The following is a 27,824-nucleotide window of genomic DNA, read 5'->3' as shown; positions in this document are numbered from 1 at the left end:
GTCAAGCCTGTGGACCTCAGACATTTCCTAATAGAAGTGAGCAGGGGAAGGAGACATCAGGCCCTCACTTGAGCTTCTCAGCCCTTCTTCCCAGTCATTTGAACTCAATTCTGCCCTAACTGGTGTGTGTGTGTGTGTGTGTGTGTGTGTGTGTGTGTGTGTGTGTGTGATATGTGTAGTGTTATGTGTGTGTGTTGTGGTGTATAGTTTGCATGTGTTGTGGTGAGGAGTGTGTGTATGTGTGGTGTAATAGTGTGTGTGTGTGGTGTGTAATGTGTGTATGTGTGTGAGTGTGTGTATATATGTGTGAGTGTGTACGTGTGTGCGAGTGAATGTGTGTGAGCTGTGGTGTGCGCCCTGACATCGTTCCAGTGAGTGTGTATGTGTGCTGTGGTGTGCGCCCTGACATCTTTCCAGTGTGTGTGAGCTGTGGTGTCGCCCTGACATCGTTCCAATGAGTGTGTGTGTGTGCTGTGGTGTGTGCCCTGACATCTTTCCGCTCTGTTCCTTGGAGCTGTTCCTGTGTGAACATCAGGCGGGCATTTGCGCAGCGATACTGAGGACCATGAGCAGTTCTAGGCGAGCCCGCCAGGTGTCGCCCTCTCCCAGCGGTCGGAAAGCGCGGCGGGCAGCCGGTGGGTACAGGGGAGCCGGGGCTTTGGCACTGCAACCTGCTCCGGGCCGCTGTTTGAACCAAGTTTCCCCGGGTGGGAGCCCAGGTGAGTTGCTCCCAAGGCATTGCTGCCCACGAGACGCCCAGCGTTTCTGCATGCCTTGCGTCCTATAGAGGGGAAATGAGGCTGAGAGAGTTGCGGAGCCTCAGGGGTCCCAGCTAGTAAATGGGAGAAAGAGTCCCACCTCGGACTGAGTTCTGATACCCAGCAGGAGACAGTAGTGGCCATGTTATTTTTGATAGGCACTCCGCCTCAGACAGACGCTAGGCAGGCCAAAAAAAAAAAAAAAAAAAAAAAAAAAAAAAAAAAAAAAACCAACAAAAAAAAAAAACCCCAACAAAACAACAACAACAAAAAACACCAGGAGACTTCAAAAGTTTGTTTTTTTAATCATTTAACTACACCTTGAAAGTTATTATTATTTTGATTTAAAAATCTCTAGGAGGTTGAGGCAGGAGGAGCAGGAGGATCAAGAGTTGAAGACCAGCTTGGGCTTCATAGAAGAGATCCTTGGCTCCAAGGGGTGAGGGGGAGAGGGGAGGAGGAGATAGTATAATGGCATAAAAGCTACCCACTCTTTGGTTTTGAGGCAGGTCCTTCCTATCAATGATCTTATTCTCATTTCTCATTGAAATCTTCATGGGCTGGCAAGAGGGCTTAGTAGATCAAGGTGATTGCTGCCAAGCCTAGACAAACTTGATCCCAGGGATATACAAGGTAGGAGGAGACTGCTTCTACAAGCTGTTTTCTAACCTCCTCAAACACCTTGTGGTGGTATGAGTGAGTATGTACACACACACACATAAAAGAAGGTAATTTTTAAAAAAATATCTTTTTCCTTCTTCTTCTAGTTTTTTGAGACAGGGTTTCTCTGTGCAACAGTCTTAGCTCTCCTGCTCCTGTAACTCAATTTGTAGACCAGGCAGGTCTCGAGCTTGCAGAGATTCTCCTGTCTCTGCTGTCTCCTGTCTCTGCTTCCTGAGTGTTGGGATTAAAGGTGTGCAACACTAGGCCTGGAGTAATCTTTTAATCTTAAAAAAAAAAAATGGGGGCTGGAGAGATGGCTCAGCGGTTAAGAGCACTGACTACTCTTTCAAAGGTCCTGAGTTCAAATCCCAGCAACCACATGGTGGCTCACAACCATCTGTAATGGAATCTGATGCTTTCTTCTGGGGTGTGTCTGAAGACAGCTACAGGGTACTCATAAATAATAAATAAATAAATTAAAAAAAAATGAGGGCTGGAGAGATGGGTCAGGGGTTAAGATCACTGACTGTTCTTCCAAAGGTCCTGAGTTCAATTTCCAGCAACCACATGGTGGCTCACAACCATCTGTAATGGAATCTGATGCCTTCTTCTGGTGTGTCTGAAGACAGCTACAGTGTATTTGTATACATAAAATAGATAGATAAATCTTTTTAAAAATCAGCCAAGAAAGGGCTGGGGATTTAGCTCAATGGTAGAGCGCTTACCTAGGAAGCACAAGGCCCTGGGTTCGGTCCCCAGCTCCGAACCAAAAAAGAACCAAAAAAAAAAAAAAAATCAGCCAAGAAATGAATACATATGGGAAAATACCATAATAGGAAACCAAGGCAGAGAGAGAGAGTTGGGGGTGGGGTGGGGACCACTTTGTACTGCATAGCTCGCAAGAGTGGAGTCACAACTCTACCCTAGACTGAGTTATAAGGTTAGGACTTGGCTGCCCAAAGACAGAGTGGGTTGTTCTCAGATTCTATGGATGGCCGGACCCCATACCTCCCCTCCTGCAAGCCCTCATGGTCACTGTGTCTCAGGAATTGTTGCTGAGAGAGCCAGGAGGTAGGTGCTAGGCACGTGAGCAGATTCCTGTCCTCCCTCGGGCTCCACGCCCTGTTCTGAGCAAGTTTGTTTTCTTTTTTCCTCTTAACAATGCACCTTGGTGATCCCTCCAGACCAACACCAGGAAAACACGCTTCAGACGTTCCACCGTCTGAACATAAACTGGAACCTCGCTGGGCCCCTGGCCATAGCTGGAGGTGTTTGCAGGCTTCATAGGTAACAAACACCATGCAGTTAACGTCCGTGCACTCAAGACACCGGTCTGTTTCCTCTGATGCATTCCTAGCGGCTCCGCTGTCTGTCATAGGACACAGGCTTTTGTCTAAGTGTTCAAGGTTGAACCTACTCAGGGACATTCAGCCCAGCCGCCAGGGAGGCCCTGGTTCCTCCTGCTTGGAGCCCAGGCCTACTATAGTCAGACTTTATCTCCACCTAGCTGGTGGAGGACATAACTGTCTCCAAGGTCTAGCCTGGAGCATCCATTCATTTTATGTTAGGGCTGGAGTTTTAAAATGCATGTCCAGGGCCAGCGAAGTGGCTCAATGGGTGAGGGAGCTTGCCACCAAGCCCGATGACCTGAGTTCGATTCCCTGGACCTGTATGAAGAAGAGAACAGACTCCTGTACAAGTCATGTGACCACACACACACACACACACACACACACACACACACCACACACACACCATGGCATGCACATGCCTCTTCCCGGCTAAATAAATTTGAAAACATATGTTCTAAGAAATGCATGTGTGGGCCATTTGCCTTGCTTTCTGTAGAGAGGCTGAGGGTTTTTTGTTTGTTTGTTTGTTTGTTTGTTTGTTTGTTTTCCTGTTTTCTATTTCTAAGCAGAATTGTTTCTTTTGTTTATTTTGAGGCAGGAGCTTGCTCTGTAGCCCAAGTGCTGAAATGACAGGTGTGTGCTCCTATTTGGGTTTGAGGGTCTTTATAGGGCTGAGGGAATGCAGACTTTGGTGTCGCATATGTTAGCAATGTGCTCGCTTTAAGCATGATGTATGAAACAAAGACGGAATCCCGTGGGCTGTGGTGGTTCACCCTCTGTTCTGTCCGTGTGCCTTTGCGCTAAAATTATTTATTGACGTCTGTTTAAGGATTTTTTTCGTCTGGAGCTAGAGATGTGGCTCAGGGGCTCACGAAGCCTTGGGTTCGACCCCCAGCAATGCATAAACGCGCTCCGGTGGCTCATGCCTGCAATCCCTATACCTAGGAGGTGTAACAGGGAAGTCGGAAGTCCAAGGCCATCCTTGAGAACCTATCAAGATGGACCGTGAACAGCTGCGGCTCTGATGAACGACGCAGCATCGGACCCACACCGCCCTCCCTGCGATCTTAAGAAGACCCCGCCCACAAGACCGACAACCCGCTCGCTCCAGCCCCATTTTACAGAGAGGCAAGCCGAAGCCCAGAAGAGTCAGGTTTCGCCCGAGGTCTCACGACTACTGGGTGACAGAGTGCTCAACTCCACATCCATACGTCTTTGTCACTTCTGCGGTTACCCTCTGTAAGCCTCCTCATTGCCAAGCTTCTGCCATGGTGAAACTAGAGGGTTCCCACTATCTACCCTGGGCCGGAAGTACATGTAGTTCAAGGTCTCGGTCACTGGGAGGCGCTGGAGACATGTTCCTTGCTTAGTGTGAAGGGCCATAAACAGCCTCCCTCAGGCAAGCGTGGGGCTTGAAGATCCTGCTAGCTGGGGTGGCTCCGGGGCAGAGGGACTATCCCCTGTCACACATGGGCAGCTCCTTCACCTTCCACTCCCCTACAGGGACTTCGGGGTTGCAGAACTGTGTGACTCAGCGCAGTGCAGCTGGGGACGTGTTTTCTGAGGCCTGGGTTCCTGCCTCCATCATTTTTCACTGGGGGCGGGGTCCTACAGAAGTGGTAGCTCTTACCGCTGAAAGAGAGTCCAGGCTCTCTGTAGACTTTTTCATGTGCCCCGTGGTGCCCCGCGGATGAGAATTTCTTTTGCCCAGGTCACATAGGGGACAGAAGCCAACTCTGGCTGGGAGCTTCACACACAAGGACAGCTCAGTGGCCTGTGAGGCAAGGATGGGCGCCAGGCACCATTGCTTTTTACAGAGGGTGGAAGCTCAGAGGGTTCCAAACCTGGCCACCCAGCTCCAGTGTCTGCGCCTCTGACCGCTACGCCCTGTGGTCCAGCAGGAGAACACGCATCATTCGTGCCTCTGACCTTACATCCTCCACTTATACACGATACACCCTTATTACTAGTTTTCTTTTCTTTTTTACATTTATTCAGTGTGTATGTGAGCGTACATACGTACCATTGTGCGTATGTAGAGGTCAGAGGACAGTTGTAAGAAGTCAGTTCTCTCTTTCCCCACATGGGTTCTGGGGATAGAACTCAGGCAGTCCGATTTGGCAGCAAGCCCCTTACCCACTGAGCTCTCTTGCAAGCACTTGCTGTCATTTCCTCACGTTGTCATTTTTGGTGTTTTGAGTCAAGATCTCTCCATAGCCCAGGCTGTCCACAAAATCTTCCTGCCTCCTGAGTGCTGGGATCCCGGGTGCGAGCCACACGCCTGACTTGGTTTCCCCCACTTTTGATGAAGAGCGGGTTTAGAAGCAGTTTTCATTTCCCTGTGGTTTTGTTATGAGGAAAACACGGGTGCCTTGGAAATGGGGAGTGGGGGTCCCCTGGGGCCAAGATCATTGTTTCTGAATCAATTTTGCAAGAAAATCTATAAACACTTTAATGAGAGTTTCCTAATGTTTAATGGGACTTCATTAAGAAATTAAAACCCCAGGAAGACAGCTCACAACTGGAGCCTGCTGCCGCTGAGAGCTGCCGGCCCACGGACTTCCCCAGGACAGAGGGACAATCACCAGGGACAGACATGCTCTCCCCTGCCTCTCATCAATGGTTTCTTCATCTTGTCATGCTTGTCCCATCCTTCTATTTTCTACCAATCTGTCATTCACCTGTCCTTCCACCCACCTACCCATCTATCCACCAGCCACCTACCATCTACCCACTCACCCATCATTCACTATCCACCCACCATCCACCCATCCACCATCCATCTACCCACTCACTACACACACACACACACACCATCTACCTACCCACCCTCCACCCACCAGCTACCCACCCATACAGCATCTACCCATTCAACACACACACACACACACACACACACACACACACACACACCCTCCCATCAACCAGTCCTTCCCCCATCTATCCATCTATTCATCCTTCGCCCACTCACCCACCTGTCATCTGCCCACCAGTTCAGTCCCCACACCTTCCCCATGGGTTCTTTTTGTCTATCAAACCCTAGGCCAAGCCCTCAGGTCACGGGGAAGGCCAGCATCTGATTCCTGCTCTCCAGGAGCCGTCACCCAGCCCCGCAGACATGAGAAGAAAACCAGAGACGAAGACAGAACCAGACAGTGTTTCAGGAAGATTCTGTCTGTCCCTGTCATGGGCAAACTCTCAAATGCTGGAGCCTGTTTTCCTTCTGTGACACGGACTGTGTTTTCCAGTTTATATCGCCGTGACAAAATGCTGGAGACCTGGTGGTTGTTAAGTAACCGTGGGTTATCTTGGCCCACAGTTCTAGAGGAAGGAAAGTCCAAAGTCACGAGGTCCTGGGTGGCTGCTTCAAAACGCAGCAGAAATCACAGGGCAAAGGCGTAGTGGAGAACACCATGGTAGAGACAGAGGCTGGCTCACTCACCGGGGGCGCCTGCAGACTCCACTCAGCTCCCCCGAGACCACTGGGTACTTCATAATGCCCCGCCTTCCTCAAAGTTGCACAGAAAGCCAACAGGCAACCTGGGGACAATGTACATGCAAATACCTGTGGGGGACTGGGAGGGTAGGGGTGATAGTGACCAGGTTGGGGACTGGGAGGGTAGGGGTGATGGTGACCAGGGAGGCCCAGTTGAAGACGTTGTTCTCTGGTGGTCTAAGCAGGCTTTTTTGTGGGGTGATATCAGAACATACTACATTCTGAGTCAAGCTCTGGGGTCAGTTTGTGACTGTCTAGCACCATGTCCCCTGTCCCAACACTGCTTCCCTCATTCCTCTCGTCACTCTGAAGGGATCCACCACTACTGGCTCCTGTGTGGGAACAGCCACAGAACGGAAAGCTGGGGCCCCCTCTTTGATGGATCTGCTGTGATCTAGTTCCCATTTCAATAGCTTTTGGAGGACATTAGAAAGACATGTCAAACATGAAAGAAGAAAAAAAATATTTCTTGTTTCATCCGATTCACTGAGACCACAGGAAAACAAGACATTGTTGTTTTTTTCCCCAAGCTAGGCTCTTCTCTGTGTGTGTGTGTGTGTGTGTGTGTGTATGTGTGTGTGTGTGTGTGTGTGTGTGTCCGTGCGTGCACATGTGTTAGACCTGTGGTGGTTTTCTCTCTCAGGCCCCCCTCCTCTAATCATATTCATGAACATATTTGGAGGCCCCTTTGCTTGTCTGCCAGATGTGAAGTGAGCTGTGTTGGGGCTTGGGGTTGGGTGGGGAGCCGGGTGTGAAAATGGCACTGACTGAGCCTAGGCTGCCCCGCACCTCTAATCGAGTGTGTAAACTGTCATCTTCCTCCCAACCTGATGTGACATAAATTATCACTGCTTGCTTCCCAGATGGGGAAACTGAGGCAGCATGGGATTCTACTGGGTCAGACATGGTCTCTAGCCATGCTGGGTCACACTCAAACAAGTGACCAGAGCGTGGACAGGGAATCTTTGGCAATAGATGATCCTCTGGAAGAGGGACCTGGATCGTTTGGAGCATCTGGGAGGAGGGGTTGAAGTGAGTGGGAGGTGGGAGGTGGGAGGTGGGAGGTGGGAGGTGGGAGGTGGGAGGTGGGAGGTGGGAGGTGGGAGGTGGGAGGTGGGAGGTGGGAGGTGGGAGGTGGGAGGTGGGAGGTGAGGGTAGCAGGCAGAAGGAACAGTGCTCAGGACTCTGGCTAGGGAGGGGCAGGACAGGGTGGTGTGGCCTTAAGCCTTTTAGATTTCTTGGGGAGCCAGAGAGTTTAAGCAAGACCTGACATGGCTGGGGAGTCCTTGTTGTGGCCCCTACTCTGACCTGGTTCCTACCTGTCCACCCTGCACACTGGATCCCAAGCACAGTTTTGGAGACAGGGTCTCATGAAGTCGGAGCTGGCAAGAAGGACTTTAAAGTTTTAACTCTCCTGTTGCAGCTTGCAAAGTGCTGAGATCCACGTAGCACCACTATGCTTGGTTTATGCCATGTCAGGGGTGGACTCCAGGACCTCGCATGACGGGCAATGGCTCTACCAACAGGGCCCCCTCCCCAGCCCAGCTTTCCTTGTCTCTCAACCTTTCTGGATAGGTTTGTCCCCTGAGCCTGTCCCATATCACTGCCTAGCAAGCCAATGCCACCAAGAGGTGACCATGGATGAAATGATGACATTTGACCTACCACGACACGCAGGTACCCATGTAAACAGGTTCTTTGGCCACAGGGTACAAAGTCTCTTTGGGCTCGGCCTTCAGGACGTTGCTATAACTTGCCCAGAGGGTCTGGTTTAGTTTGGGAAGCTGCACAGATAGCCACATGTCTGATCTAGCCGCCGTAGGAGGTAGTGAGAAACTGCGGGCACAGAGCCGGGTGTGGCCACCTCTAACTTCTTTTCCTCCTAGGGCAGACTGTGATCCACCAGCGGGGGATACACTGCCCACTACCCGCGGTCACCAGGAGCTTCATCTCCAAGCCCTTGGAGAGGCTGTACCCTGCCTTCCCTCTCTCTCAGTTCCTCAGCCACAGCCAAGCACGTATCTTATCAGCAAGCACTTCAGAGTTCAGGCCAAGAAGCCAAAGTCAATTTGGAAAAAAAAAAAAAAAAAAAAAAAAAAAGTCTGTGAAAGGCCCAAACAAGGCCAGCGGGAGGGCGGGGCTCCGGGAAGGGAGGAGCCTGGGGAAGGGCGAACTTATTTATCTCTGGTAGACTCTGAATCCACAGCTGACCTAAGCGGCTCTGAGCCGTCGTAGGGGGACAGATATATAAACAGCAAAGGTCCCACTCCCCAAGCAAAGGACGGTTAATGATAGGAGGAGTCTCCAAGACAGACAAGACAAACAGGTGGAAAGGCAGCGATCTTGTCATCAGACTCTTAGTAAACAGGACTGAGCGGGCCTCATCCCCGCCAGCCTGCATCAAAATGTGTTGAAGCACCTAGAGATGTCTTGGGGGCAGGAGTCAGAAGGTCACAAGCTCTGACGAACCTTTCCTTGAGCCTTTTGAACAACTTTAATACTGGACCAATGAGATCGTGTAGGAAGAGGCAATGGGGAACCAGGGGAAGTCCGTTCCAGGTAACCGACCAATAGAGCAGAAGATGGGAGGGGCTTCGGTCTCAAAGGTACAAAGCTCATGGGATTGAAGGTCTAACTTAAGGGGAATTGTAGATGTGGCTGGCCCCTTCTGGGCAAATGAACCGTGTGCAAGCAAAGCAAGTCTTTCTGAGTCCCCTCGTATTTTATAAACCTCCCTGTTTAAAACGTACTTTGTGTATGTGTACGTGTGTGTGTGTTTGTGTGTGTGTGTGTGTGTGTGTGTGTGTGTGTGTGTGTGTGTGTGTGGTGTGGACTGGAGGACAGCCTCACTTGCCAGTCTTTAGACGACTTCCACCTTTTTTGTTTAGTTATTTATTTTTAGATTTTTTTTTCAGACTGCGTCTCACTGTGTAGCCCTGGCTGGCCTGTAACTTGCTTTATTAGGCCAGGCTGGCCTTAGATTCTCAGCGATCCACCTGCCTAAAGGCATTCACCACCATGTCAGCCAATTTTTTTTTCGTTATGTGGGTCTCTGTGAGTGTATGGCACATGTGCAGTGTCTAAAGAGGCCAGAAGAGGGCGTTAGATCTCCAGGAGCTGGAGTCACAGCTGGTTATGAGACACGTAGGTGCTGGGAACTGAACCTGGGCGCTTTGCAAGAACAGTATGTGCTCTTAAACACCACACCACCTCTCCAGTCCTTACCTTGTTTGTTTTTTGGGTGGTGGGGGTCTCTCCCTGGCCTGAACTATTAAGTAGACCAGGCTGTCTGCCCAGTGAGCCCCAGGGGTTCATTGGTCTGTCTTGCCCCTCCAGCTCTGGGGTCACACACTTCTGCAACCACACTTAGCTTTTACATTTTATGTGGGTTCTGGACATTGAACTCAGGTCTTATTACCCAGTGAGCCATCCCTCTGGACCCTGCCTCTTGGAAGTTTCTGAGGGTTCTGTGAAGCAAGGAACCAGACAGGGACACGGCAGGAAACTGAGGCTTGAGAGGTGAAGTGACTGACTGACCTAAGATCCTACACTTAGCAGTGAGTGAGCCAGGCTCCGAAAGAAGGTTCTTGAAGCCACTTCCTGTCCTTGAGATACATACGTGAGACCCCTCGAGGCGGAAACAGGAGACATATACCCAATCAGCACAGTTACTATCTGCTAAGAGCAACACACTAAAAATGTCCTCAGACACACATCCTCCATACAAGGATGAATCCTTACCAAGTGTACACACTTGTGCAATCCGCCCCCAGATGAACACAGGACATTCCAGAGCCCCTGTCTTGTTCCCTAGAAAGTCCTCTAAGGTTACCACCCACAGCTCTGAACTCAAGCCCTAAGATCCTTGCGCTGGTTAGAACTCAGCAGAAATGGAAGCCATAGTGGGCGTTTCCCCCATGAACTCTTTTTTTTTTCTTTCTTTCTTTTTTCTTTTTTTTCCGGAGCTGGGGACCAAACCCAGGGCCTTGCGCTCGCTAGGCAAGTGCTCTACCACTGAGCTAAATCCCCAACCCTCCCCCGTGAACTCTTAGTGTGGGGTTCAGCAGAGGTGACCGTGAAAGCAGCCAGAGCAGGAGAGAGCTTGCAGCCCTGCGCAGGGTGCAGCAGCAGGGTCCCTAAGGGGGGAGAATGGACACACAGTTCCTCAAAGGGTTAAATGGGAGCCCCCTCTATTGCAGGCCTGTCATTCTGGCTACTGGGGAGGCTGAGGCAGGAAGACCACAAGGTCAAGGCCTGCCTCATTTTTTAGAGTGAGTCCAAGGCCAGATATCCTGTCTGAAAATAAATAAAGGAGAAAGGGGACTGGGGGTATAGCTCAGCAGTAGACCACCTAGCATGTTCAGTCCCCAGCTCCCCCTTACACACACACACACACACACACACACACACACACACACACACACACAAATACACTTGAAACTCTATGACTGAATTCCTGGATATCTGTATTCAAGAAAACAATACATTAACGCAAAAGCAAATGTCCATCAAACAACAAAAAGAAAACCAGAATGTGACCAGTTCCTGTGGGGGAGTGCTATACGGTCACAGAAAGAACAAAGGCGTGGCCGCCACATGGACTACTTTCCGTGTACGTGGAGCAGAAGAGGCTCTGCGTGGTGGGATCCCTTTACAGGGAGGGGCAGGAAGCAGGAGGGGGAGGGGAGAAGAGGGGGCCTGCTGGGAAGCTCAGGGTCTCTTTGGGCACAACAACATTTCGAGGTGGTAGAAGCCACACGGTTTCGTGAAGGCTGGAGAACCCTGAATCGCACAATTTAGAAAGTGGAGTTTGTTCTTTGGCTTCTTTGTCAACAATGCTATTATGTTTCTATATTTTTTAAATTATTATTGGGGGTGAGGAGGGTGAGTTCTTGCTGAGTCATCTTGTTGGCCCCAGGCTGATGAGGGGGAGACACTGCAGGTAGCTTCAGCAAACCAGATGAGCTGGGTTTGGAAGACATCCTAGGTTCAAGGCAGGAGGCTCCCAGGGTGCACAGCAGGGAGAACCCCGAACTGCAGCCTTGTATTGACATAGAACTCGTCATTCTTCTCCTTGGCTTGGTGGGGACCATGCTCGTACAGCCACATGGCCCTTTTATTAGACAAAGTCTCTCTCAACGAGGATACCCTCAAACTCATAACAATTCTTCTACCTCTGTCTCCTGTGTGTGTGTAGATCACAGGCGTGTGTGGATCTCAGGCCTGCCCAGGTCCCTCTTGCTCTTTAGGCCACAGCGGCAGCACCCAGGCCTTACCACAGGCTGAGTCTGATGCTCATGGCGCTTTGCTGTGACACCTTGCCCCTGGGGGACAAATCCGGATGGTGATAGAGTCAGTACTGCTTACAGAGGGGACACACTAGACATAAGCCACATGAACAAGGTGTCCCTGGTGTCCTTGGGAAGGCGAAGAATGCCCTTCCCCCTCCTGCATTTTTTTGTGGCATGTGTACATGCCGTACGTGTAAATGTGCTCACGTTGATGTTGATTGACTTCAGGTGTCATTCTCAATTGCTCTGCACTTGAAAACAAACAAACAATTTAGACAGAATCTCACAGTGGCTCACAGAACTTGCTATGTAGAACAAGCTGGCTTCAAGCTTACAGAGACCCGCTCGCCTCTGCCTCCTGAGTGCTGAGATTAAAGAATGTGCCACCATGCCTGGATCTTCATTTCATTTTTTGAGACAGGGTCCCTCTCTCGTCAATTAGGCAGACTAAGTTCTAGAGTCTGGGAGCACGGTAAGCAGGACTGATGCCCACATTTCTCCTTGTAAAGGACAGCAGACACCTATACGGCAAGGATTATACATACATCTGCTCGGAGGGCTTTCATGTAGACACAGCTGGGAGCCTGCTGTCCAGGCCGACAGGATGGGAGTTGCGGTACCTTTAAGAGATGGGGTTTAGGAGAAGGTGATTAGGTCATTGGGATCCTGCCCTCAGGAAGAGATGCATGCTGGTCTACACACACACACACACACACACACACACACACACACACACACACACACAAAGTTTAAATGGCTGGCATATACAGGATAATGTAGGGGTAGAAAGATTGAGCAACTATAGGGGTTTCTGAGCCCATAAATCAAAACTTAATTCAAAATCAGGGACTTAATGAGTCAAGTGTTTTGGTGACACCTGCAGTAGCAACTCTTGACTTGCCCGCAGCCTCAGTTCTGTGTTGGCTGGGCTTAACCTGCCATCACACCACGCAGTGCCATTAACGCTGCTCAAAGCACTCAGCCTAGATCCCGAGACTGCGCAGCTGATGGCACATTTTCACTCTATAGACAAAGCTTCTGCTCCCGGAGAAACAACAATTTAATTAGAGGGAGCAAAGGGTGCTAGTATTTTCCTGCCGTTAACACCCAGCAGACGTGAATCATTGTATCTTCAATGGTACATGCTAGAATTGTACATGTTGGATAGTACATGTTAGATTGTACATGTTAGAATTGTACATGTTAGATTGCACATGTTAGAATTGTACATGTTAGACTGTACATGTTAGAATTATACATATTAGACTGTACATGTTGGACTGTACATGTTATATTGTACATGTTAGAATTGTACATATTGGATTGTACATGTTAGACTATACATGTTATATTGTACATGTTAGAATTGTACATGTTAGAATTGTACATGTTAGAATCGTACATGTTAGATTGTATATGCTAGATTGTACATGTTAGAATGCTTAATTCTTAAAATTATTGTCTGAGTTGCTGACATGTTTTTCATTAAAAAAAAAAACAAAAAAAAATAAAAATATCACTTGAAAAGCTAGGAATGGTGGTGCACGGCTTTAATTACAGCTGTGTGAAGCCAGTCTGTGCACCTAGCAAGTTCCAGGCCAGCCAGAATGGCACAGTGAGACCCTGTCTTGTTAAACAAACAAACTTGTTAATGAATGTTAGCTTGAGGTTAGGACAGAATTTCCAATAGTTTTTGGAATAGCCTTAAGACAACATCTGCCATTTGTATCACATATGTGTGTGAAGTGGTGTGCTAGATGGTTTTATGTCAACCCAACATAAGCTAGCGTCATTTGCAGTTAGGAGATCTCAATTGAGAAAATTTTTCTGTAACATGAGCCTGCAGGTAAGTCTGGAGAACATTTTCTTAATTAGTGATTAATGGGGGAGGGACCAGATCACTATGGGCAATGCTATCCCCGGTCTGGTGACATTGGTGCTGTAAGAAAGATGACTGAGCAAACTATGAGGGAAAGCCAGAAAGCAGCACCCCTTCATGGTCTCTGCTGCAGCTCCTGTCTCGAGATTATTGCGTTGGGATCCTGCCTGACTTCCTTCAGGGATGGGCTATACATGTATGAGGAAATCAACCCTTCCCCTCACCCCCAATTTGATTTTAGTCATAGTTTTTAACTGCAGCAATAAAGCCCCTAACTAAGACAACTGGTACAAGGAGTGGGGTTTTGCTATGACAGATCTGACCATGTGTTTTGGGAAGGATTGTGATGGGATCTGAACTTTGAGCTGGAAAAGCTGTCGAGTGCTCAGACCTCAGTGGGATATTCTGTGGGAGCCCAGAAGAGGAGAGTCTTGTGAGAAATATAAATGATGGAGGGCCTGGCTTGTGAAGCTTCAGACGGAAACAAAGACTCCGTCAGGGCCATTTATGTGATATTTCGAATTATTAATCTGCGTTTCTGATCACAGCTGAAGAATCAGCTGTGATTAATAGGAGACCAAATCAACTAAAATGAAAGCTTTGCTTTTCTGGGACAAATGATGCTGTTCAGCTAGAGCTGAGAGATCAATCATAATTAAAGCAAAAATCTTCTGGGAAGGGTTTCCTCAGGGTCAGCACACAAAAGCTGTGGTTCAGAGGAGCAAAGGCTGTACCTTGCACTGACCATTGGTAGTGTATAAGAATTTCCCAATTCATATTAGTTTTAAAGTCATGGAGTCATGGAGAGAAGCTAAGTCTTGACACTGTGAGGTAGAGCTTAGAGAGACCATTGATAACAGTGTATCCTCAGCTACAGCAGAAGCCCCATCATTGAAAGGCTCATGGAGAAGTGCTGAGGCCAGGCACCATGTGACAGGGTGACAGTCCCTGAAGAGAGACTGATGATAAAGGTACAGCCCAGTTGTGGATCCCGGCTGTGTGACAAAACTTTTTCTGAGTAGACACAACACACACATCTGCTCTCCCCAGACAGGGAACTCATGTCAGGTCAAAGTACAGTACCATCAGAGTCCAAGTTGATGAACCAATGAGCTTTATTGGGGTCACTTATCTGGGTGAAGGGTTACTCACAGGAGCAGTAATGACTCAAAGATAGCTGTGTTACCATAGCCCATTCAGCATGGGTGACAGCTGCAAACCTGGAGCCCACTGCACAGCCTGCAGGCAGCTCCACAGGTTAGAGAATGTTCTTTCTAGGTGTCTGGGCTGTCAGGCAGCTGGTCCGGTCTGAGTCTTCTTTGCAGTTGGCTTCTGCTAACTCTGGGAGGGCAGAGCCTAGTGAGTCTGCTCGGCTTCAGGGAGTTCTTGAACTTTTGTGTTGTTTACTTCTCTATTTAAGGAGCTCTCTGAAGCATGGAATGTGGGAGGAGACTGTTAGATGAGACCCCAGCATTTTGGTGGTGTCAGTACCATGGGATGACAGCTAAGCACGGAAGCAGCTGTGGAGTAGAGTTGGTCTGAGCCTGGGATACCAGCTGTGTGTTTTGGATGGCAGAGCCAGAGAAGTATTGTTGCCCAGGCTCCTCAGAGTCCACAGGGCTGTTAGAGAGTCCCAGACACCAAATACTGAGCTCTTTGCTCTGCCGAATTTTGGTTTTGCTTTGGTGACCATAACTGTGTCCTGGTTCTTCTCTCTCCGAAGACAAAGGCATGTATTTTATCATCTCTTTCTTTTAAAAAATTTTCCAGGGCCCACAGTTAAGAGATTTTGGAATTTTAGAGAGACTTTGGGTATTTTAGAGAAAACTTTAAACTTTCAAAGAGCCTTTGGATACATTAAAGAGGCAGAACTTTTGTTCGAAGTTTTAGAGACTGCGAGGCCTTGAAAAGTAGCTGTGGGGGTTGGGGATTTGGCTCAGTGGCAGAGCGCTTGCCTAGGAAGCGCAAGGCCCTGGGTTCGGTTCCCAGCTCCAAAAAAAAGAACCAAAAAAAAAAAAAAAAAGAAAAGAAAAGAAAAGAAAAGTAGCTGTGTGCTCAGTTGTGATGATTATAGAATCAGAATATTAGTCACCCCTGAAAATGTCCTCTGTGCTCTGGTGTCAAATGTTTATTCACAGTTCACTTGTCCGTGTGGAGATAAATAATTAGGTGCAGGCACGTGGGAAGAGAGAAACATTAGTGAAAGGTGGTGGCAGAAATCACCACCCTGTAGGCTAAAGGGCCAATACAAATTTAAATAAGGCTAAGAGCGTGGCTCAGCAGCTAAGAGCACATACCGCTCTTGCAGAGGACCTGAGTTCAGTTCCCAGCAGCAAAGGGCATCTGTCCATACATGATGTACATGCACACTCATGCACACATGCACACACACACACACACACTCATGCACACACACACACACCACACACACACACACACCACATGCCCAGACAGAGAATAAATAATTATTAAAAATATAAATACCTGGTTGGGGATTTAGCTCAGTGGTAGAGCGCTTGCCTAGCAAGCGCAAGGCTCTGGGTTCGGTCCCCAGCTCAAAAAAAAAAAAAAAACACAACAAAAAACAAAACAAAACATCTCATTTGTGTACGGATTTGCTTTTATTTTTTTAATCACATTTTAATTTGTTTTGTGAACATGCATGCATGTGGGCAGGTGTGTGCAAGTGGCCATGTGTGGACACAGAGATCAGAGGACAACTTGGGAGAACTGTTCTCTTCTTTCATCACTCGGGTCTCAAGAATTGAACTCAGGTTGTTGGGCTTGGTGGCAAGCTCCTTTACCTACTGAGCCATATCACCCGCCCAAGTTTTCATCTTTAATAAAAGGTAAAATTGTATGTCTACCAACACACTGCTTTAAAGTAAATTTTCTTACTTGTTATCAGTAAATGTTTGACTGGTTTGATGTTTTCTGTTCTCAGGAGAAAGAGGTTGGTGAAGAAAATCTTGAAGAGTTTCAGAGTAGAGTGGGCACAAGTGGGCACTTGGTCACGAAGGTGCTTGCAAACAGTCTTCAGAGCTACTCCCCAGGGGCTGGCTCCTTCCATGCTCTGTAGCTGAAGTCAGAAGTCGAGAGGACATGGCTTCTCCTGGGGCTGAGACAAGGAACAGCACGGAACAGAATTGGTGAGATTGCTCTGCCTCCCACGGCCCCCGAGCCCCTCTGACCCTTCAGTGATCACTGTTACTTAATTTCCTAGGTGATAGTGGGGACCGAACCCACGACCTTGCAAATGCCAGGCAAGTTCTCTACCAACTGAATGATGTCTCAGCTCTTTGCAATTTGTAAAAAGGCTTTTAGTTTTAATCATGTGTATATGCATGCGTGCGTGCGTGTGTGCATACATGCATGTGTCAGAAGTGTTAGATCCCCTGGAGCTGAAGTTGCAGGCAGTTGTAAGTTGTAAGACATGTATGCTGAAAATCACACTTGTGTCCACTGGACACATGACAGCTGAGCATGTCTCCAACCCCACCTTCCTTATGAGACAGGGCTTCTCTCTGGAGCTCCGGTTGGTCTGGAACTGTATATGTAGACCAGGCTAGCCTCAAGCTCACAGAGACCAGCCTGACATAGCAGAAGGGGCTGAGCTCTGCTGCCGTCCAAGCAAGGAACCAACACTTGTTCCTTATCCCTATACTACTCCCACTTCCCCCATATTCCACCCCATCCCCCTGCCACTGCCAGGTGCCTTTGCTAAGCATTGGGACGTGCTGGAACAGGCATGGGGACCAGCCTGTCAGCTGCCCTTGCTCCCTGCCCGCTGACTGATGCTGACTTCCTTCAGCTGGTCATGGGCCCAGGCCCCAGGGAAGAAAGTGTGATTGATTTAAGTCCACTCTTGCAAGCCCATCATCCTCGGTCTGGGATAGGTTGGGGGCGGGGTGGGGGTGTCCTGTGACCCATTTCTGGCCAGAGACATACTCTGCGGGAGACTTCTGGGAAAGTGTTTCCTTTCTGATAAGAAAAAGGCAAGTGGGGAGAGGCCAGGTTGCTCCTTTCTTTACTTCCTGCTTTGGACATGGTGGATGAAGAGGTGATGTGTGAGCTGCGGCAGCCATCAGTGACATGAGGACCAGTTGCTGACGAGCCCGGGTCCCGTACAGCAACCTTCAGGCGCCAAACACACTCTCCAGCTCCAAGCTGCAGATGGCTCTTAAACAGTAGCTGTCTAGTCTCCAGCATGGCGGCTCTGGCTCGGATAGCATCCTGGTGTGGGCTTCCTGTTTCAAAGACAGACTCTTGGGCCAGTTTGGGGCCATTCTTCAATGCACCAGGCCTTCTGTTTGGCCATGCTGAGCAGGTGAGTTCAGCCTTAGGTTTTGGTTGGTAAGTTTCGAGACAGGGTCCCATGGAGACCAGGCTGTTTCGCCGTTGAGAATGGTACTCAACTGATGTCCCTGCCTCAAACTCCCGAGTGCCACCATGCTGAGTTTTACATGGTCCTCTGTACGTGGGGTTTTGTGCCAACAGCAAGAACTCAACCAACTGCACTCCCAGCCTGAGACCTTAGTTTTCTGTCTGGAAAGTGGACATCTTTTTCAAGGAAAAAAAATTAAGTACTCAGTACACAGTACAATGCTAACAGCACACAGTACAATGCTAACAGCACACAGAACGATGCTAATAGCACACAGTACACCGCTAACAGCACACGGTACACAGCACACAGTACAATGCTAACAGCACACAGTACGATGCTAACAGCACACAGTACGATGCTAACAGCCTTCTCCGCCACAACCATGGCATCCTCAGTATTTAGCATAATCTGGGGTGGCGGCATGGACAGAGACAGGAAATTAACTACACCTAATTAAAGGCCACCGGCTGGGTACAAGATGAACAGAGAAGGATCTGAGTGTTGGAGCTGACCACAAGCTGCTGCTGAGTCAGGGCCTTCGGAAGCTGGGGGTGGGGTGTGGGGAGGGGGGTGGCTGGACACCGAACAAGGGAACGAGCGAGATAGCAGACTCCTGATAGTGACCCCAGTCCTGTGATTGTGACTCACTCTTCTCCAGGAGCACCAGATACACTGGGTCATCTCCATCAAAGGATGTGGGGAACTGTTCTGGGTTCCAAAAGCTTCAACAGTGGCCTTGGGCTATTGACACACAGACAGGGAGACCAGGGGAAAGGTCAGTACTGCCTCCTACGGGAAGGGCTGAGTGGTGGAGCAGCTAATGGCTGAGCCACAGAAGCCTGAAGAAAGAGACAAAAGCAAGAGTCAGGAGCCTCCAGTGACTTGGGAACACAAGGTTCTACAGAGTGACCCCAGGAACAGGTCTCCATGTTCCAAACCTCAGGCTGTCCCTGTGTATGGTGTGATCCAGAAAGGCAATGGTCCCAAGGAGGGAGGACAGGCCGTCGTGTATTTGGCTGCAAGTAACCAGAGAGCCAGTAAGCTGTGGCTCAACCCAGAGTTTCACTATGGGCCAGTAGGCAGCAGATGCCGGGCCTTGACTCAGGTTCTCAGGTTCTCAGGGCTCTTCTCTTGAGGGTCACTGTAGCCCCAGAGGTGGATTACTCCTTGTATACAGCCCAGCCTCACCTCCAACTCCTGCCAAGAGTGGGCCTCCTGGGCTCATGGGCATGCCATATGCTAAAGGGTTCATGGGCTTGTAGGCTTGTAGGCTCATGGGCTTGTGGGTTCATGGATTCATGGTCTCGTGGGTTCATGGGCTCATGGGCTCATGGACTCATAGGCTTGTGGGATCTGGGCTTGTGAGTTTGTGGGCTTGTAGGCTCATGAGTTAATTGGCTCGTGGGCTCATAGTCCTATTAGACTCGTGGGTTCCTGGGCTCGTGGGCTTGGGGTGGGAAATCTGGAGTAAATTTAAGGCATTTCAGCCTCAGGGTGACTCTGCTCCTTGGCCCTTATCTCACAGGCTGCCGCATGCTTGAGGATCTCAGTAGGTTGTACAGACAGCCCAGGGTGGAGTTCTGCTGACATCAGTGGCTGTCATGCAGCCTAGCCCTGCATGCCTGCATGGCTCTCTTTCAGTCCATTTGTGGAACCTTCTGGAAAGCTTCTTCAACCTGAACCTCTGGGCTGCATCTCTGGAGAAGCTGGTGCCACAGGAAGTAGTTGGGATGGTTGAGCCAATACCCACCTTGTGGGCATCATAGTCAGATTCTAACACACACATGTACATACATGTGCACTGATATATATATATATGATATATATGTATATATATACATAATAGTCATTCGCACACATATACATGCACAGATATATACACATATATACACATATACATAAATATATACACATTCATACAGAGACATACACACACACACAAAACCACATGCATACTCACTAACATACACATGCACAGACACATACATGCATATACACATACACATGTGCACATACATAGACAGGCACATGCATACACACATACACATACATACACATGTACCATGCACATACACATGCACACATACACATACACACATGCATACACACATATATACATACACATAGCCATACATAATACACATACACAATACATGCATAATACACATATACACATATACATACCACACACATGCATACATATATACACATGATCTGTGTGTATACCCATGAACACATATCCACACACATACACATACACACACATGTACCATGGACATACACCTGCACAGACATATACACACATGCATACACACATATATACATACACATAGGCATACATACTACACGTGCAAAACACATGCACAATACACATATACACATATACATACCACACATGTATACATATATACACATGATCTGTGTGTACACCCACGGACACACACACATACACACACACACACACACACACACACACACCACACTGGCAATGTGGACAGAAAGGCTCAGTGACCCCTAGCCCCAGCAGCCTTCAGCAGCATGAGTTTCTCCTGAGCAGTCAGAACTCCACTTGCCCACACCATCCTGTCCCCCCTAGCTTGTGGTCAAAAGTGGGCCCCACACTAGGTGCTCTCCTACAGCTGAGGCCAAACATCTGGTGACACACGTGTACCCCTCCCATTTTGCCAGAGAACAGAAGGATGAGCCTGCTGGTCACCTGGCCAAGGGGCCACCCGAGGAAGGAGAGGCTTCTTCAAGATTGTTGCCAAGACAGATGATTCCCTTCGATGAGATGAATGTTCTTCCTTCCCAGAATCCCCGCCCCCAGCATAGCCCTGCCAGCTGCAAGTGAGGTTCTGTTGGGCCTGAGTCAGAACCAGGCACAACTTTGACTTCTGCCTTTCTTTGGTGCTGGCCAGAGCCTAGCCTGCCCTCTTTGGTAGCCGGGCTTCTCCATTCTTCTTCTGAAGCTCCCCCCCTGCCCTGTGGGTGCTTGTCCACCGTGGCTCCCTCCACGCTGAATGCAACGGTGTGACTCCCACCTACGAATCTATGCTACATCTCCCCAAAGCAGTGCCCCCAAAGCAGTGGTCCCCAAAGCAGTGGTCCCCAAACCAGTGCTCCCCAAACTAGTGCTCTGGGGTCTGTGAGTTTCATTCTTTGAATTTTTGAGACAAGAACCTAAAAGCCACAGATTCAGAGCCACTTTAATGGCTGTTGCATTTTCCAGAACTCTATCCCCCACTCGCGAGCTGAGAGCGCTCCACTCTTCTTAAAGACGCCCCCATATTCCTATGTCCACACCACCTGGGGCCCTTGCACAGCCCAGAAGCTCTGCGCCCCACCCCGGCCTCTGGCAAACCCTTTCACCATCCATATTTTCTCTTTTCCCATTGGCCTTCTGATATTTGAAAATTGCCTTTTCTTGCCATTTCTGACCTCAGGCGAGCTTGCAGCGTCTACTAGGAAGGCCTCTCAAGTCTAGGCCCCATCTGGGTTTTGTCTGCTTTACCTGCAGTGCTGGGGATGGAACCAGGTCTTGCTTACAGTGGCTCTCCCACTGAGCCACATCCCAACCCTAGGAGAGTTGAGATAGGGCCTCCTTTGTAGCACAGGCTAGCCTTGAGCTGAAGGTCTTTCTGCCTCTGCTTCCCGAATGCAGGAGTTAGGGGTATGGGCCGTCTCACTCTTGCTCAGTATCCTGGTGTGCTAGACACAGCCTGGGATGGTGGTAGGTAGGCACGAGGCAGCACACGAACATGGTTTCAGAACTAGAAGTTGGGCGGGGAGATGAATCAGTGAGTAGAGTGACTGTCATAGAGGTGCGAAGACCGAATTCTATTCCCAGCACCCCATAGAGGCTGGACATTTGTAGACCTGAAAAAAAAACCAACACTGGACAAACAAGGTAACTCAGCAGGCAGAGGCAACTGTCACCAAACATGGTGACCTGTTCAATCCTTTAGACTCATGGCAGAGTGTAAGAACTGACTCCTGCAAATTCTCTCTGACCTCTGCAAACCAGTCACGGTTCACTTGGAATGCATGCACGCATGCACGCATGCACACACACACACACACACACACACACACGCACGCACGCACTAATTTAAAAAACCCAAGTAGGTTGCTCCTAAGAAACAACACTAGGTGGGTGGTCGTGGTACACACCTTTAATCCCAGCATTCAGGAGGCAGAGGCAGGGGCATCTCTGAGAGTTTGAGGCTAAGTTGATCTAGAGTGAGTTCGAGGACAGTTAAAACTACACAGAAAAACCTTGTTTCAAAAAAGAACACTGAGACTGACCTCTGACCTCTGACCTCTGGCCTCTGGCCTCCACACATATCATAAACCAAAAGGTCAGTAACCCTTCAAAAATCTTCAGAAATGTGGCTGGAGAGGTGGCTCAGTGATTAAGAGCACGGGTTGCTCTTCTGGAGGACCCAGGCTCACTTTCTGGGATCCACATGGCAGCTTACAGCTGGCTCTAACTCCAGTTCCAGGGGATCCAACACCCTTTTCTGGTCTCTGTGGGCACCAGCCATGCACATGGTACACAGACATGCATGCGGACAGAACACCCACACACATAAAATAAAAAATTAAAATCCCCAGAAATACCCAGGCTGGAAGGCTGCCGCTGGGCAGCGTGAGACTTGGGGCCAGCTGCCTACACAAAGGGAAACCAAGTTCTTAGCACCCCAGACCCCACTTGGTGTAAGAGCCACCCATGAAAGGCTGAAGCTGACCCAGGAACTAGGCCGCCTGGCCGTGGCATGTGACCTTGGGTGAGTAATTTAACCTCTCTCTAAGCAGTTCTGTAGCTCTGTAGCTTCAGGGCTCGCCTTTTCAGCCAAGTTTGTGTGATTGGAGCCTTCTTGGCGCTGTGCGGTGCTGATGGCTCAAAGTTCTTGTCTGGAAGACTGACCAGGTAATGGTGAAGTGTCCCAAAGAAAAGTGGGACCATCATTTCTTCCCAAGGGCCTCCAGGCATTTAGAATAGGCATCACCCACTTCAATAAAGAGAGCAGGAGCCTTGGAGGGGCTTAGTCACTCACCTGGCTCCCAGCTAGCAGTGGCTGGGAGCACCAGCAACGTTGAAAGTGAAACCCTGGCAGGGTATGCAGGCAACACTGCCGTGACCCTGCACTTGGGAGGCTGAGGTGGAAGAATCTGGGGTTCTAGGCCAGCCTGGGCTAACTTGAGGGAGTGTGTGTGGTGTGTGTGACAGACAAAAAAGAAAGGAAGAAAGGAAGGGAGAGAGGGAGGAGGTGGGAAGCACACGCATTTTAGAACCCAGCTCTCACACTCCTCTCCTCTGCTGTGGCGCCCGAAACTCCACTCAGAGCGGAGCCAGATCAGTTCCCACAGGCCTTGCAGGTGTGAGCAGGAGTCAAGTTCTTGGGGTTCACAGCTCAGTTCCCGACTGATTGCCCTGTGACCAGAGACTCACCCCAGCTCCCCTTTTATCCTCCATTTCAAAGCTCTCCACACTCAACGCTAATTAGAGAAGACACCTTGGGCCGCAGTGAGGTGGGTATCTTCTTAATTAACTGCGTCCAGCCTCAGGGCCAGGAAGGCTGCAGACACAGCTAATTCCAGGCTGCCCACTCCCAGGATGTGGCCCAGGTTGCCTTGGCCTGGCTGACTTTTCCATAGGGTCCTTGCTTGCCGCTGCTCTGTTCCTGCGTGGTGTTTGACTTGTATGCTTTAAGAAAATGTTCGTTTTGCACACTGACCTAAAATAACAGCCACTCGCATCTGCAGTCGCTACGCCGTACTCGATGTGTTCTTGCCTCCTATATCCCTGAGAGGCTCCGGGATGTCTGTGTGGTTAGAGAGTCTGTCTCCCCCGTGACAACATTCATCTTGATCACTTCCTGGGGCTCAGGGTACAGACAGTGCCCAGCACATAGTAAGTGCTTTGAAATACACATTGGATGACTTTGGTTCCTGTGCTTGTGCAAGAGGCGTCTGTGTGACAGGCAGCCCCTTCTGCCAACTCCATTACTCTGTAGTTAGTCCAGGGACCCACGTAGCATGGCTTGGGGGGTCCTGTTGTGGCCCCTTATCTGGGTTTGTAAAACTGACATGAGACGCAGTAGTGTCTGTTTTGTTTAGGACTTCAGAGCTGCAAGAGACCCGGGAAACCAAACCAGCTAGGACCTGCTTGATCTGGAGAAGGTGTTCTCATCCCATCAGCTGGCTTTCCTCAGCTGAGGTGCCTCAGGGTGCACTGACTTCCCAGGTGGAGCTAAGAGCCACACTGTGTGTCCCCACATGCCCCATCCTACAGTGCTTCCCAGCCTTCTCCCACCCCTTACCCTTTAGAATTTTTCCCAAGATCAGGTTAATTTGCAACATAAACCTCCGGCTCAGAAGCTCATCTGTGTTGTGAAGACACCTGACCACTGATGCCATAACAGTCACTCCATCGGTAGACTGAGGGGGACTCACAAGACCAATTCAGGCAACACCTACTACATCTAGCACCCTTTGCGCACCTACTGTGTGCAGACCCTGTTCTAGGTTTGGATAGCACATAGTGAGGACAATGCATCTGTATGTAGTTCCCGGGGAAGGCCCCTCAAAATTTAAGCAGAAGACAGGGCCCTGGCTAGTTCACCTTCAGTAACAACTGTTTCCCAGAGGCCACGGTAGGTGCTTGATGAGTTTGACAACTTGTTACCTTGAGTGACTGGGGAAGCTTGCATGACTAGATGAGACAAAGGGAGTCAAACTAAGAGCCAGGCATTGTTGGGTTGATAGTGGGATTGGTGTATGTTCTTAGTGTGCCAACTGGCGGTTATTCAGTAAGTCAACATTTCTTTTTGTTGGTGGCAGAATCTGGACTAGAAGACTGTGGCTGAGCTGTATCATTCCCAAACCTCTAGGATGTGAATGTCACCGACACTGGTAGTCCCTGTTCGGATGTGTGCACTGATTTTTCAAAAGTTAAAAAACAAAACAAAACAAAACAACAAAAGCAAGACAACAGCAGCAGAAGCACACGCACGGAAAGTGAATCCGCCCGCACCTGTACTCACACACACGCACCCTCACACAGACACGTAATTTGAATCAGGCAGAGCAAATTTAAAAAGTGACACATGCATGGAAAGTAGATGGATTGTACCTGCTGTGGACTGGGAGACCCTTGTCAAACTGCTGTGGGTCCTGAGCAGAAAAGGTCTCCTGGACAGGAGCTGGTATGTGCCAGTCCCCACCTGTCCCCACTGTCAGCCCTGTGAGCTCCCCTGACCTGCAGCCTCTCCAGGCTACCCTTCCTGTCCAGTTTCCAAAGCCACCTATGTCTCTGACCCCAGGATGTCATGGAGGGTCACAGAAGAAGCCTCTGTGGTGGGAACTGCTCTCTTCAGTTCCCTATCACCTCCTGGCCATTTCCCCCTGCTCCTGTGTGGCTCCTGCTCAGATCTAGTCGTTCCCCAGACCCTCCTTTCTTCAGCCCTCACTATCAGCTGACTTCTAGGATTTGGTGTCACCCTCTGTCCCCCTTGGCTCTGGCGATGACATAAGCCGCCCTCAGCCCCTTTGCGACTGTGGCAAGGTCTTGGTTGCACTTAAGAAGGGGCCAGGAGCAAGAGCTGGAGGCAAAAGGCTTCTCTGTGGAGCCAAGAGGACCTCAGGCTCCTTGGTGTTGTGCTCCCCCTGACTCCAGCTTCTGGCAGTGATAAAGTAGGATGCATGCACGTATGGATGTGTGTGTGCATACTCATGTTTAATGTGTATCTCCATACATGATTCACGTTGGTTCTTGGGAAGCCAGCTGTCTGCAGTTCCAGCTGGCAGAGACTGTGCTGGTGTACGTCAGTCTTTGGGCATAAACATCTGTCCCCTCTTGGCTTGGCAACTGTCCTACCCTCTGGCTGGGGCTCCAGGGAACAGCAAGCTGCCTGTGAGTCCAGCACACAGTAGGTCAAAATGAGTGAGGAGGGGCCGGTGTCAAAGCTGGCTTGTCCCCCCTTAACCCCTGCTGTCTCCTCTCACAACCCCTCTAGGTATTGGCACGCACTGTCCCTCATTTCCCATCACTTCCTCCCATCCCTCTCTGTCTCTTCTCATACCTTGGCTACAGCCTCACCTCCTTGGGAGAAGCCTCCCCTGAGTGCCCAAGCACAGCTGGGTCCCAGTAAGGTGTCCTAATCAGTTCCCAGTCATGGCCCTCTCAACAGCTGTCCATAGAAGCCAGGTTTGCTCTAGGTTTTATCCCGGGTTCAAAAGATATAGCTCATCCCCCATCCCCCTCTTAGCCCAAGCTCATTCAGCAGCATGTTGGCTTCCTACTGGTTTGTGCTATTAAATACACACAAGGGAAGGACAGTTAGGGAGTGCCCAGCTGGGGTGGGGATGGGGCATCAGGCAGCCAGGCGATGTCTGAACACAGGGACCTGGGTAGCAGACTCAGGGAGAGAAAATGGCGAATACATAGGCCTTGGGAAGCCGAAATGGGGTCTGGGGATCGGGAGACAGCTCATATAGAGCGGTGATTCTTGCCCCGTGGTTGGGACCATTTTGAGGACTGGACTGCTCTTTCCCAAGGGTCACCTAAGACCATCAGAAAACACAGATGTTTGCAGTAGGATTCATAAGAGTAGCAAAAATTACAGTCACGGAGTAGCAGTGAAAATAATGTTATGGTTGGGGGAATCACCACAAGGTGAGGAACTGTGTTGAAGGGTGGAAGCATTAGGTTGAGAACTGCTGGTGTAGATCCTTGAGAAGAGAGGGCAGAGTGGGGGCATCAACGCAGGGTCCAGTGTGTCTCTGTAGTCTGGTGGTGTCCAGTTTCTGAGTCCTGGGCATTTGGGGACAGGGTGGAAACAGCCACATCTCTCTTATATACAAAATCCTGGGCTTAGGTTTTCACTGGAAGGTTAAGGATGGGGACATGAGGCTGAGGGAGGAGGCTCAGCCACTTTTAAGCTGACCATTGCCCAGTGACCACTGAGTCCTGCAGAGACTTCCTGGGCCCTGTACAGAACACAGGGCAACCTCCAAGGCATTCTCACCAGGGAGCAGGACAGACCCAGGCTCCATCAAACCTCTGGTTATTACTGAACTTGGGGCTCGCAACCTTAGTCCCGACTTAGGTCCGGCCACTGAAAAAGGGAAGAGGGACAGAGAGATGAGTCTCCCCCGTCCCCATGCTCCCGCAAAGTTCGATAACGTGGGGAGGGCGGCTGTGGAACTTAGGCACTCAGTCACTTCCTGTATGTCCTGGGTGGCCCTCCATCAACCCCTCCAGCTGGGCTGGTGGGTGGAGGATAGAGCTGCTATGGCAGTGGGCAGGACCATCCCTAGGTAAACAAACAACCTTCCCTCAAGAAGAGGACCCAGAGTGAAACAGTGTTTTAGTGTGGCCAGTATACCCTCTTCCATTTTTAATCGACTCCCAGAATTCTCCAGTCAGGAAGCTTTTGCTCTGCTCTCTTGGGGGTGTGTGTGTGGCTGGGGTGGAAGATTCTGGAATCGTGCCCCCCCTCCCCGACCCAGGAATCTTGGGGCTTGCCACATCCTGGGAACTTGGGCAGAGGAGGTGAAGGCGTTTCTCTAGGAAGCTAGCCTCTGCAGAGGTCAGCACTCTTTTATCAGCCGGCCTTCTCCACAGCCTGGCGTTGGTCCTGCATTCCAGGAGCAAAAGGCCTGTTTGGCTTCCAGCTGGAACCGCCTGGGGGCGGATGGTACCCTGCAATTCACCCACCTCGTAGAAATGGGCCTGGCTGGGGGAAAGACACTATGGCACCCTGCGAATGTGTCCTGTACCACCCTCAGGAGGGGAGGATGTGGCAGCTTGCTTCACAGGTGGGCGAGGTAGGTGGTCCCTGGATGGAAATGTGGCTGAGGGGACAGAGGGCAAGGGAAAGTTGTTCCTAGAATGGAGCCACACTCCCCATAGAACTCAGCAGGCACCCCACCTCCCTGGGGTCGCAGACACTGCCAGACACAACCTTGTTGGCAGGCAGGGGTAGATCTTTCTC

At 49.9% G+C, this 27,824-nt stretch overlaps 1 long non-coding RNA gene across 1 annotated transcript; it reads left to right on the top strand.

Moving 5' to 3' along the window:
- Positions 1 to 601: 601 nt before the first annotated feature.
- LOC147995828 (uncharacterized) lies at positions 602 to 5,233 on the top strand. Its single transcript, XR_015685009.1, has 2 exons — positions 602 to 719; positions 3,603 to 5,233. It is a non-coding gene; the product is annotated as an uncharacterized LOC147995828 (long non-coding RNA).
- The last annotated feature ends 22,591 nt before the right edge of the window (positions 5,234 to 27,824 follow it).

Source organism: Rattus norvegicus, chromosome 3, assembly GCF_021556685.1.
Source record: "Rattus norvegicus strain SHRSP/BbbUtx chromosome 3, alternate assembly SHRSP_T2T, whole genome shotgun sequence".
Lineage (NCBI taxonomy): Eukaryota > Metazoa > Chordata > Mammalia > Rodentia > Muridae > Rattus > Rattus norvegicus.
The sequence above is the reverse complement of the archived record's forward strand: the minus strand, read 5'-3'. Positions and strand labels throughout refer to the sequence as shown.